This window comes from Ambystoma mexicanum, chromosome 4q, assembly GCF_040938575.1.
Source record: "Ambystoma mexicanum isolate Mex_15411 chromosome 4q, UKY_AmexF1_1, whole genome shotgun sequence".
NCBI classification, from domain to species: Eukaryota; Metazoa; Chordata; class Amphibia; order Caudata; family Ambystomatidae; genus Ambystoma; species Ambystoma mexicanum.
Window position 1 is genome coordinate 602,153,146 of NC_090928.1, and position 12,903 is coordinate 602,166,048.

Below are 12,903 nucleotides of genomic sequence, written 5' to 3' on the forward strand. Positions count from 1 at the left end.
ATCTGCACACACATTTAAATGGTTTTCAGAGTATGCCTAATTCTGCAGTGGAGAACACATTTTATTAGTGGGTTATATTAAATAAGGTTTTATTAGTCAGGTTAATGGTTAATAGGTTAGCTGTTAATTTTAAAATGTGTCTCTCGCACCATAGGCATTTCAGGTGAAAAATAGTGTGCATTTTTAAATGAACACGCGTGCTTTTAACTGTAAAAATAGATTTGCATCTTATATGTTAAAATCGTTTTTGACTGAATAGCCTGTCTTTCCTTGTTAATCTGCTAACCCATATAGCAATGCACCGCACCCTTGTGGTGGTAATGCAAAAAAAAATGTGCTACTTGTGCAGTAGTGCTGTACTCTGTGCTGTTTGCTAAATATCCTTACATATACCCTCCTTTTGTTTTTAGAACTTGGCTATAATCCAAGCCAATTCCTAAAAACAACTTGTTCTTTTTTTTTTTTTTACAATATAGCAATCCAACAAAATGAATATTCATGTGCATCAATGAAAATTTGCAATCAACATTTCATCTGAGTCCATCAGTTCATAAAATGTTCCACATTTGCCTTCTCAGTGGAAGTGGCATTACTTTAAGTTTGAATTTTCCAAGTCAATTAAAAACAACGAAATAAAACAACTAACTAAAACAAATAATTAATATAACAAATTAAAATAAATAATTAAAATAATAAATACGTGGAACTTCATATGCCGGAACTTCTGTTTTGTCTCTTTTGGTATGTCCCGACCAGCGATGTTATTCGGTTCATTCGAGTATTCTTTCATCTTGGCAATCTTGAATCCACAGCAGTCATCTCTTTTGGCATTCCGGTTATTTTGTCTTCACCTCCACCTGGAGGCAGGCATCTTTTGGTCTTCATCCAGGGGACTCCAGGACTCCATCGTCTCTCCCGTGGGCTCTGATCTCGGAACCTCCGATCAAATAATGTTAATTGTCTAAATCAAAATAGAAAATAAACAGATTAAGTACATAGCACAATACTAACTTCATCCTTTTGCCAAAAATAAAACATGCTTGGTAAAAATATTTCATTTTTTTTTTTTTCTGAAATTAAACACAAGTTAAAAGAAAACAAGCAGATATTCAATATTTAACACACTTTCTCTCTGCACACCAACCATGAACTTCCATTATATGTGCATTTATTTATTTATTTATTTATTTATATTTATTTTATATTATATTTTACATATACTACAGTGTTTATGTGCCATCATAACAATCAACTTTTTAACTTCTTTGTCACTGCCTCCTGATTGTACCCATTTATTTTCTCTTTTTGTGTTCAAGGGATTTTATCTGTTTCTACATGCTCAAGCCGCCTGATCTCATGTCTGGGATGGCATGGTTTGATTTGATTTACATGGACAAACTGCTCTATTGCTGTTTCACCTTCATTTTTCAAAATTTTATACACTACAGGAGAGACCTTATCTATAATTCGAAATGGCCCCTGCCAGGCTGCTAGAAATTTAGAATTTTTCTGTTTACTTTTTCCAAAATGAAACTTGTACACCTGATCCCCTACACTGTATTCCTTTACTGATGTCTTTTTATCATAATATGACTTTGCACTGTCAGCAGCTCTTTCCAGATTTCTCTGCACAAAAGCAAATGCATGTTGCAAATGCCTCCTCAGTTCATCAATATATTCATGAACTGTGGATGCACTCACAAGAGTTTGCTCATGTGTTCTGTATAGTAGGTGTTGTGGTAACACCATTTTCCTACCTGTTAAGACCTCATGGGGGCTAACACCTGTTGCTTTGGCAGGAGTCGACCTGATTGCCATCAAAACCAATGGTAAACGCAAATCCCAGCTGGAACCTGCTTCTGCCACAAATTTCTTTAAAATATCCACAACAGACCTATTGCTTCTTTCAACTGTACCTGAAGACGCCGCCCGATATGCGATATGTAGTTTCCTTTTCGCACCTAGTATTTGCCATACCTTGCTCATTAGGGTACTTGTGAAATGACTTCCTCTGTTTGACTCAATTCTTTGTGGCAACCCAAACCTTGAGAACACATGGTTCACCAGTAATGTGGCTGCTGTTTGCGCACTACAATCTGGTGCAGGAATGCACTCAATCCACTTCGACATCAAACATACCACACTCAAAATATAACGGTGTCCCCTGCTCGACCTTTTTAAAGGACCTACATAGTCTATTTGCAAATCTGACCATGGGAGAGTTAGGCCTCTTTTCATCAATGGTGCTCTATGCATTGGTGAAGCAGGTTTAAATTGGGCGCATACTAGACATCCTCTAGTATATAATTTCACATCTTGGGACATATGAGGCCAGTAAGCATAATCTTTTAGTATTTCTAATGTTTTTTGTGAACCTCTATGGCCTGCAGTTATGGCATCATGTGCATGGTGTAGCATTAGTCCTCTGAATGAAAGGGGTACTACCCACTGTATTTGCCCTGTTATGGACTCTCTAATCATGAGCCCATCCTGTAATCTAATTCGTGTTTTGTTCTTTAATAACACCCTCAACTCTTCTTTTCCCATACAATCTTTTTCTGTTACAGGATTTTGTTCAGGATCTATCAAATGATTATAATAGATTCCCAAAATTTGATCATTCTTTTGTGCCTCAATCAAATCTTGGTCTGGCGTGTCATGGCTCCACTGCACCACCGGTTGATCTACCTCCTTTGGTGCTTTAGAACGTGTGACTGCATCAATTTGTATTTCACCCATTAAATAATCAATAGGTAGCAATTCTCCCATCACAGCCCCAATCTTAGCCAGATGGTCTGCCTTATCATTTCCCTCCTTATCCTCTCCTGGTGTTTTTAAATGCCCACGAATTTTTCTCCAGTATATTGTTAAATTATTTTCTGACACCAATTTGTCTATGGCTTGTATCATTTTTCCATGTTTAAGTGGCTTTTTGTTGTATGTAACCATGCCTCTTGCTTTCCAACCAGGCAAATACTCCACAAAGCTATTCCGTGCATAGTCAGAATCAGTCACCAGGACAATTTCACTGAACTTTTTATCAACTGCAGTAGCAATTGCTTTATAGATGGCTGCCAATTCCGCCACCTGACTGCTCCTATCCCCAATCCTCATTCCTATACTGGGAACGCCTTCACATTTCAACCAGACATTTCCTATTCCTGCCACTAATTGTTTATTACTGTCATTTTCAATGTGAAAAGCACAACCATCCACATATATAGTTGGCAAATCCTTGCATGTTTTTTCATCAAAAGCTTTGTGTGATGATTGTTCAAATTCCTGCAAACTAGTTTCCACTTCCATTTCATTTGGTATTTGTTCAGCTGCACAGTCATGTAAGTCAGCTAACCCTTGAGCAATTGGGCTCTTTTTATTTTGTACATATCTCACTTCTACGGGAAAACCTTGTAATGCCAGCGTCCATGAAGTGATTCTGGATTGCGCTAGATTGCCTGATCTAATTCTTTTACTCTCTAAAAATTGCAAAGGTTGATGATTTGTTTCAATAATCACCTTTTCCGCCTGAACAATGGGGCGGAAATGTTGTAGCGCCCACACAGTGGTTAATAGGGCCTTTTCACATTCATTAAATTTCATTTCAACTTGGGAAAATGCCTTACTTGCATATGCAATGGTTTTGTGATTCAAATCGTGTTTTTGTGATAATACTGCTGACATACAATGTTCAGAAAAACCTATTTCTATAAAGAAATCCCTGTCCTTTATGGGGTATGCTAAACATGGTGCCTTTACAAGACATTCCTTCAATCTAGCCACTGCATCAGACTGCTCTCTTTCCCATCGCCAGGGAGTATTTAGTTTAAGCAGTTTAGTTAATGGTTGAGTGATTTCTGCATAATTCTCAATGAACTTTCTGTTATAGCCTGTCATCCCTAATAAACTTTTTACTCCTTTCACATTTTTAGGATCTTTTAATCTTTGTATGGCCTCTATTTTCTTCCTTTGTGGATTTAGCCCATGTTCAGTCACTTCATGCCCTAGAAAGTTCACTTTTTTCTTGCACCATTGTGCTTTTTGCAAAGATACTTTGGCGCCTGCTTTCTGCAATTGGCCAAGCACATGTCTTATTTCATCAAAATGGCTTTTAAGGCTTTCATTTTTTATCAGGACATCATCCACATAAACTATTGTTCCTCTTTCCGCTGCATCCGGCATGGCCTTTCTCAAAAATATGCCAAATTCACTCCCACTATTGATGTACCTGAACGGAGCTCTAAGCCAGGCATATTGAGTCCTGTCAAATATAAAGGAAAATAAGTGTTGTATCTCCTCTGCCAATGGCACACACCAATATCCAGAGGTGAGATCTAATGTGGTAAATACCTTTGAACCATGTATCTGAGCTAGGCCCTGATCAATGAATGGTAGTGGCCATCTAGATACTGGTACTCTTTTATTTAACTCTCTTAAGTCTGCACACAGCCGCCATTGACCATTTGGCTTTAACACACCTAAAATAGGCGTATTGGATGTGCTATGAATGTGCCTGATTATTCCCCGTGATTCCAAATTTTTAATAATCTCTGCCAATGATTCTAAACATGCCAGCGGTAGTCTATACTGGCGTACAAACACTGGATTTCTGCTACAACCTTCTGGTAGTGTGGCCACATGTAAATCAGTTAAACCACAATCATAAGCATCTTTTGCAAATACATCCTTAAACTCCATAAATATTTCCCTCAGGTCGTCTCGATCCTCATCGCTGTCACATGCATCCGCTAAGGAGATCTGCTCTTCTACCATTCTGGAAAATTCTGGAAACTCTTCTGGTAAAGGAATCTCAGCGCTTTCCTCTAACTGTGTGGCTGTATCTTTTTGTAGAGCTGCCACTTTTAAATATTTTGGCATATCAGCTTCCACTTCAATGGGCTGATTTCCTGTTTCATTTTCATCTAAATTAAATATTATGCAATCCTCTTGATGGCAGCACACTGTCTCATTTGAATCATAAGGATACACAGAATGAATTTTAAATATTCCTTTGGGCTGAGAGTCCAGGTGTTCTGGCAACTCGCCCTTGGCATCTACATATTTTTCAGGAATATTCCCAATCACCATGTTATTTAAATCTGCCGTATAATGTGATTTTTGTATGGCCATTCCTAATGGGGAGTTTTCCTCTAAATGAATATCCTGACAACCTTTATTATTTACCATGATTTTTACAGATCCCTCACCAATGTCTACCAATGGAATGTATTCATAATCCAGGCCTTGCTGTTTTATGGATTCATTCAGGCATACAAATGCATCAGAGCCTTTCATCTGCTGCCCATTTTTGCATTTCAGTGTTATTGCAAACTGTTTTGTAAATGCAGGAATAATAGTATTTTTCCTCATTTGTAATTCGACTGCATAAGGAACTAGTTGTGCACAATGATAAGCCCTTCTTTTGTCTTCAAATTCAGGTGCCGGACCACCTAGGCGTGACCATATTTTTTGATTAAGTAAATCTAACACCATACACATTCTGTGCATGATGTCATTGCCCATGTAAAATTCATTTTGTGCTCCACTCACTATCCATACATTATGGTAAATTGTTTTCTGCCCAATGCTAATTTTAAGCATGCATCTGCCTGTAATTCGGTTTTCAAAGTCTGGACTGTCCAACCCAGAAACATATTGGTTTTTAATCCTAAATTTCGGGATTTCTTCCCTCTCCATAATTTTTTGCAACAATTTCTCATTAATGAAACTCCTTTCATGTTCAAGTGCTAAAGTGGCTTTTATTGTTTTAAGATAATCATTTATACCAACATGAACCCATGGTTGCTCATCTTCCATGTGTATTTCTGCCAGAGTGGTAATGTGTTTTTCTGAATCTGTTTTAGGAACAATATTCTGTTTGCATGTTTTCTCTTTTAAATAGAAACGTAATGTGTGCTCATATATGGCAGTCTGCCAATCTTTCCTTGGGTCCAAGTATATTTGTACAGGTAGTTTTTCATTGTCGCTCTGCATTTTGTCTTGACACATTAATATAACAGTGACACTAGGTATGCAGCTATTCTGGAGATATACCTCCACAGCATCATTTGTTTTGGCAACGGTGTGACATTCTTTTATATTGCTGTTTTGTGATTTTAGTTTCTTAGGCCTCAATGGTTTTTTGGTTAAGGACCACAGCACTCCATTCACCCCATCTATGAGAGGAGACAATCTTTTCAGGCAATCTGTCCCCATCAGAAATGGAATTTCACAAATAGATGTGATCAATACCTCTTGTTTCATTCTGTGCTTTCCTATTTTTATGTCAACCTCAGTTACACCTATGATGGGCACCTCCTCCCCATTAAAGTTATGCACTGGGCCTTGATTTGCCTTCACTGTGATCTGACTCTGTGGAGGCCTCCCTTCATTGATACACTTTACCAGCTCCTTGGACATAATTGTGGCCTGTGCGCCAGTGTCAATCATAGCGAAGGTGTGGCATTTTTCTTCTACAGTGATGGGTGCATAATATCTGTCCTCAACTTCCTCTAATACACATAAGAAATGTGAATTCTTACTGATTTCAGGGCTCACCTTTCTCAGGTCTTTTTCACTTTTGGCTAAGCACATTGGTAAATGAAAAGACATTTTTCCCTCCTTTTTACCCATTTCTGTGCGAGATATTTTATTCATTTCTCCATGTTCAGAGGTTTTTTGGAGTGTGGCCACTGTTCGCCCATCCATCTGGGTAACATCAGAGACCACATTACAACCTTCCAACTGAACATGTGTAACAACATCATTCAGCAATTTGTCATTTTTTAATTCTGTGCATTTGTGATCATTTAGTGTAATACCAGCCCTTTCAGCCTCTTCAAAAATATGTGGCTCAAAGAATTCTTCAGGTGATTGACTTGTACCCTCCTTGTGAGTATTTCCTTTTTCTGTCTGTGTTTGGTCATTGTTTTGCTTGCCCAGGGAAGGAGCTATGGCATCCCCACTTACTCCCTGTTCACTGGTATTCCCCATGCATGAGTCATTTTTCTTAAATCTGTCCCTTTGTTCTTTTGGAATTTCTAATGTTTCTTTTTCATTTGTGCAAATCTTTACTGTTTTATTTAGCTCTAAGTTAAACCGTACCTCTTTTTTAGAAGTATTTGCACTTTCTATCACAATTTCATTTACTGGTACTTTCATTTTTAATCCATTAGTCACCTCAGAGTTGTTATGCAAAATTATATCAGAGCAATCTGTCATTTTGGCACTGCGATTATCATGAGTACTTAGTCACTTTTCGGAAGCCCCCCGGTCATTGCTATGGCCATCAGCCCCCTCTTTGGAAGGTTGTTTTTGCGCTGTACAGAGCTTTCCTATTTGCTCAGCTAACATTTTCACTTGGGCCTCAAGGCACTGGAACCTTTCCATCTCTCTAGGATCCTCTTTCTGTGGCCTAGGTCGATATTGGTTGTTTTCCCCCTGATTGGATCTATTCTGATACCTCTCAGGTGATTGATGTCGGTTGGGATGGTTTCTGAACTCTTGATTCATTTGTGGAGGGGAGCGGGTTGCACCCATCCTTTGATTATAGTCCCCTGGTGGGGAATCATTGTACTGGCGTGGATTGTAGTTCACGTTTTGCCTCATGTCCTGTCTCTCAGATTGTGGGTACTGGCCCCTATGTTGATTTCCATTATCAGTAAATCGATCCACATATCGGGTCCTATCCTGATTACCATATATCATGGTGCTGGGATCAAATCTGCTCTGTGTCCCCAATGACTGGTAGGGACCATCATTTCTTTGATCTTGATTTTGTCTCTGGTTATTGTTCATACCTGCCATATCAGACCGGTATCTTACCCGGGGTCTATCCCCTAAATATCTAGGGCTGATGTAGCTCTCTCTATTACTAGGATCATGTGTTTGGAACATTGGTACAGGAAATGGCGATCTTTGTTGATTACCCCTTTGTTCAGGTGTCACATTATTTTTACCTTGGCTTTGAGCAGACTCAAGGGACATTTTGGCTGACCTGATTTCCATTACTGTGGCCGAGGGTTCTTTAGATTTAGGCCTGGTATCTTTCATTTTATCACTTTCTCTACCCTGACAATATAGTACCTCATATAGCTTTGTGCTTTGATGTACAATCCATTCAAGGGACTTGTCACGGTCAAATTCACGGACCAATTGGGATATGATGTCTTTCTGTAGCCCATAGAAGTATGCGGTTTTAAACTCATTGGAATTTGAGTCAAAAGATACATCAAAGCGAGAGAATGCTCTTTTTAAGTCTTGTAAAAATTGGCGAGGGGATGTATTAGGTCCAGCAGTAATTGTGTACGTGACTTTCTTTGCCTCCTGCAATGACTGAAAAGGAGAAAAATGACGCCTAATTTCTTTTTCAAACTCCAGCCATGTCATATTCTGCTGTTCATTTAATCCCCTTATGATGCTGGCCGTCGGGGCATCTAAAGTTAAATGAAAATATTGTCTGTACTGTTCCCTAGGTATCTGGAGTGCTTTAAAAATGTCATGCACCGCTTCTAAGTGATCCTCAATGCAGCATTCACCTCCCTTTTTAAATGGTTTGATCAGGGCTTTAATGGATTTCATTATTTTTATGGGGCTACTTGTTGCAATGCATGGAATTGCACTATTTTGTGACTCAATCCTGTTTTCAGGTGTATGAGATTGGTGGCTGCCCCCAATGGGAGTATCAAATCCCCCAAGGGTGCTGCAACCAAGTTCAGTCACCGGCCCAGTCTCTGGGGCACTAGCTCTTTGGGCAGAGCTAGAATTCACCTCCACTCCATTGAATGTGGTACCCTGCCGCCTCTCTTGGGACCTGGGAATGCACATTTGCTGTTCTAAGTCCTTACACTTTTTAAGGAGTCTATTGGCTTCATCATGCAAATAATTATTTTCATCACTCATTTTATTAATCACCTCCTGCATATCGCACATTTGCATTTGGCATTCATTGAACTCTTTATTTCTCTTGTCTCTTTCTTGAATCATTTTAATCATTTCTTGTTCTGCACTCAGGAGATCACCTTCTTTTTCACAATGTTCTTTTTGTAAAATCTGCATTACTGAAACAACCTCATCTTTATCCTGCCTAATGTGATCCACTAAGGCTTTTAAGTGTGCCAATTCTTGCTCACTATCTTCAAATTGTTTCTTGCTTTTGGATAACTGAGTATCAACGTCTCTGCATTTTAATTGCATGTCTTTTTGGCATACATCCAATTCTGCTCTCAACATTTCCTGATTTTTACTTGCCCCCTCTAATTCAGTCTTTAACCTGTTAATTAGCTGAGTATCATTCTCTTGCATTCGCAGGGATTTGTTTAAAATAAACCATATTTTGCCGCATAGCCGTATTAAACAGTCTTTCTCTGCACTTTTATCGGCTGCATTCAATAATCTTGTAAGGCAGACCTGAATTATGCTGCCTTCTGCAAAAATATTGTCTAGTTTTTCTTTCTGCACCTCACCCTGAATGCGGTTACTCCATTCTAACGTACTATTCGAAGACCAATTCCCATGTGCAAATAACTTTGCCTCTAAATATTGCACTAGATCTGAGAATGTGGTTTCCCTTTGTGACATTCTGAATTTCGTTTTTAGTGGCACACCTCTTGTTATAAAATGGGTTCCCTTTAATGTGCAAATGGCAGTGTGAGACACGCTTGCCACGCCCAGTAGGTACTCTATGATCACTTTCCCGGCCTGCAACGCACCATAAATATGTAGGGTATTTTGTGGAGATTTGGGGCCTGACGGTATTTTATTACCGCCGAAAATAACTTAGCAATAATCACTCTTTGTATTCAGATTTGGCCATGTGCAACAATAATACAATGGACATGCATTATTTCAGCACCCAGACCTGCATATTTGGTATACGTGGTTGGTGGTATTTTTGGTGAGCATAATTCCCTTGTTTTATTTGTGGCCCCAATGTCCAGAATCCCTTATCTTTGCTTAGATTTTTCGTGTGATCACTAGAGAGACCTCAGACCTGCATTCTAGGAATACCACATTTCCAGTGATAGTGTTGGTGTGCCACCATGGGCGAACTCACTGACTTATTTACGACAGAGAGCTATATGTGGTAGTCTTGTGGTAATTTCCACTACCTTATATACGGTAGGGAGCTATGTTCAGAGAGTCTCACTTCCCGTTGGCTCATGTACCTCCAACAAGCTATGCTACAGTCACTCACAATTATTCATACTGATTCTGACATGCACACATCTGTCTTAAAATGACCATTGCACTGTTTAAAAATCTCCCCACATCATCGGCATTGTAATGGTAAATAGAAAATAAACCACCCGTCTGTTTTCAAATATTTTCTGTATTATAAAAGTTGCATTTAGAACTTTAAGTTCGAACTGTGGAAAATAGTTGCAGGAGGATGGCAGGAAGACATTCCACTTTAGCTTTATGATAGGTTTAGCATGTGAGCATCATATTAGGGTTCGTACTAAGGACGGAGGACTTTTTTCCACTTTGGGACATCCTGACACAGACACTAGTTAGTTTTGTTGCGGCATGGTAACCATAGAGTTAGGGCGAGGTAGGCATTTCTCCCAACCCTTTTTTAATCTTAATAAAAGTTTATGATCAAAAACATGATGCCACTGTGTTAGACTCTTACCCTTGATCCCTTACAATGGATTGTTATTTTCAGTGAGGTAAGGAGTGGGATGGGTGGAGCGAGGTAGGGTTTATTATGGGAGAGGGAGGATGATGAGAGGGCTTAGCAGGAAATTGGGTTTGTGGAGGTGTCCCCTGCACATGACAAGGACATGGGGCGGAGAATGGATGAATGAAAAATGCCTCAGCACCTAAACCAGTAGCGGAAAACTGCATCTCAGCAAAAGTGGCCTGTGGAAAACATTCATAGAGACCAAGAATTATGCGTGGCAGGCATGCCATGCTCATGTAATAGCAATGGTTGGGATACTATTCAAGGAGAGAAATATCATTCAATACAATGATGTGAACATCAAGACAAAGAGAAAAGTAAGGTGGTAGCACTTAGTTTCTTTTTCAATAACCACAGAACTCGTGTTGGATGAGGAGAAATATTATACACCATATGACAGTCCACATATGTTTTCCAATGTCAGGATACCGATATTGATGATATCAGCAACCATAAAGGAACATAACCATTTTTCTTTTCTAGTCATTTGATGAATTGGTCACTCCCAGAAACATCAAACATGCATGGGTCAGCATTAAAGCTATCATCCAAGCCTTTTGGCACATGGTTCAAGTACTTCAGGAAACATCATAGGGCAAAATTATAAAATGGGACATTGCCAAAAATGCTCTAAGTTGATTTTCTTCCATATCTAACAGTGGAGTGAGAAAGGAACCATTGTTTGTGTTGTTGGGGGTTATGTGGTCCAGATGTCAGGTACTAGGCCACATGCATTACTCCCCAATTGCTGTGGCTAAAAAGTAGAGATCACTTTGGTCAACAAATTCACCAACGGTCTCTAACATGCACACCATGTACTTGACAACAGACCTGTGACGAAGTTGCAAGGCTATAGACTATATGTGCATCACAGAACACAGGGCTAACAACAACACAATGAACACCATGACAACCAGGTTGTTTATTGTGTTCAGCGTAGATTTGTCACATATGCCAGTCCATGTCATAATGGAATTCAAACTCAAAGTTTTCTGATTGCTTTATACAAAGGGAATTGACTGTCGCCTATGTTGCTCCAGATAATTGTACTGACAATGTACCTGGCTGATGTCAAGCTCTCCCACATGTCCTGTTTTGCACATTATACATGGCCCAGCCTAAGGGCTTAATCCAGCGTCTTCAGAATATAGCTGTCCGGGTGGCCGCTGGCTCCCCCTATGGAGCTCACATCTCCCCGGTTCTGCGCTCTTCATTGGCTGCCTGCCAAACAGCGCATTGTTTTCAAGACCCTCTGCTTGGTGTGCCCTGTATGATCAAGGGGCAGAGTATCTTAGGGAAAAGTTCACCCGCTATTGCCCCACGCTGCCTTTAAGATCGGCGCTGCCGGTCTTTGTGTAGTCCCTTCCTTCCGTTGCGCTCGTATCAGAGGTTGGGCCTTTTCAGTTGTTTCGGTGCAATTGTGGAACAGTCTCCCTTTGGCCATGAAAACTCTCTCAAATCACTGTTTTTCTTTTTAATTGCTGAAAACTTATATGCTTGGTTAACTATCCCTCCTTTTGGATACTGCTTCTCCCCTTCTTCAGTGTCATGATGCCCTCGGGTGACCGTGTGCTAAATAAGTTTATTTAACATAACATAACATAACATAACATAACATAACATAACATAACATAACATAACCACCTTCAGATTGGACATGATGTACTAAAAAAGGAAATCGAACTTGCCAAGATAATGGCCAAATATCTTGATGTGCATGCATTTCAGCCCTTCACTAAAGCTTGATTTCTATTAGGGCGGCTGCAATGATATAAGGCATTCCCCAGGCTTTCCTCAAACATGAGGGTTTATCCTAATGAAATATGAGTCTACGAGTGCTGCCACAATTGTTTTAACCATGCAATATCCATCACAGAATATGAGATACATGACAAAAGTAAGACAGGATGCAGTATGCCTTTCAATCCTCAAAGTCCTCTTCTGGCTTCCATTAATGAAATAATTTCCTTTACAGCTCTCTGCATTACATATGTATTGGGGAACAAAAGGAATACATGCATCAAACAAAACTATAGGTGATCATTTCCACCAAGAATCCTCAGGTCTGCAAGTGCAGTGACTCTTCACACCATTCCTTTAAAAAAGAAGAGTCATGGGGGAAGAACAATAGCAGAGTTACAATGTTCTTGCCAGAAAACTGGGTGAACCCTCAAAGGCTCAGCCTTCAGGTATTCCTTCTCAATTGCTTTTTTTCATTACTA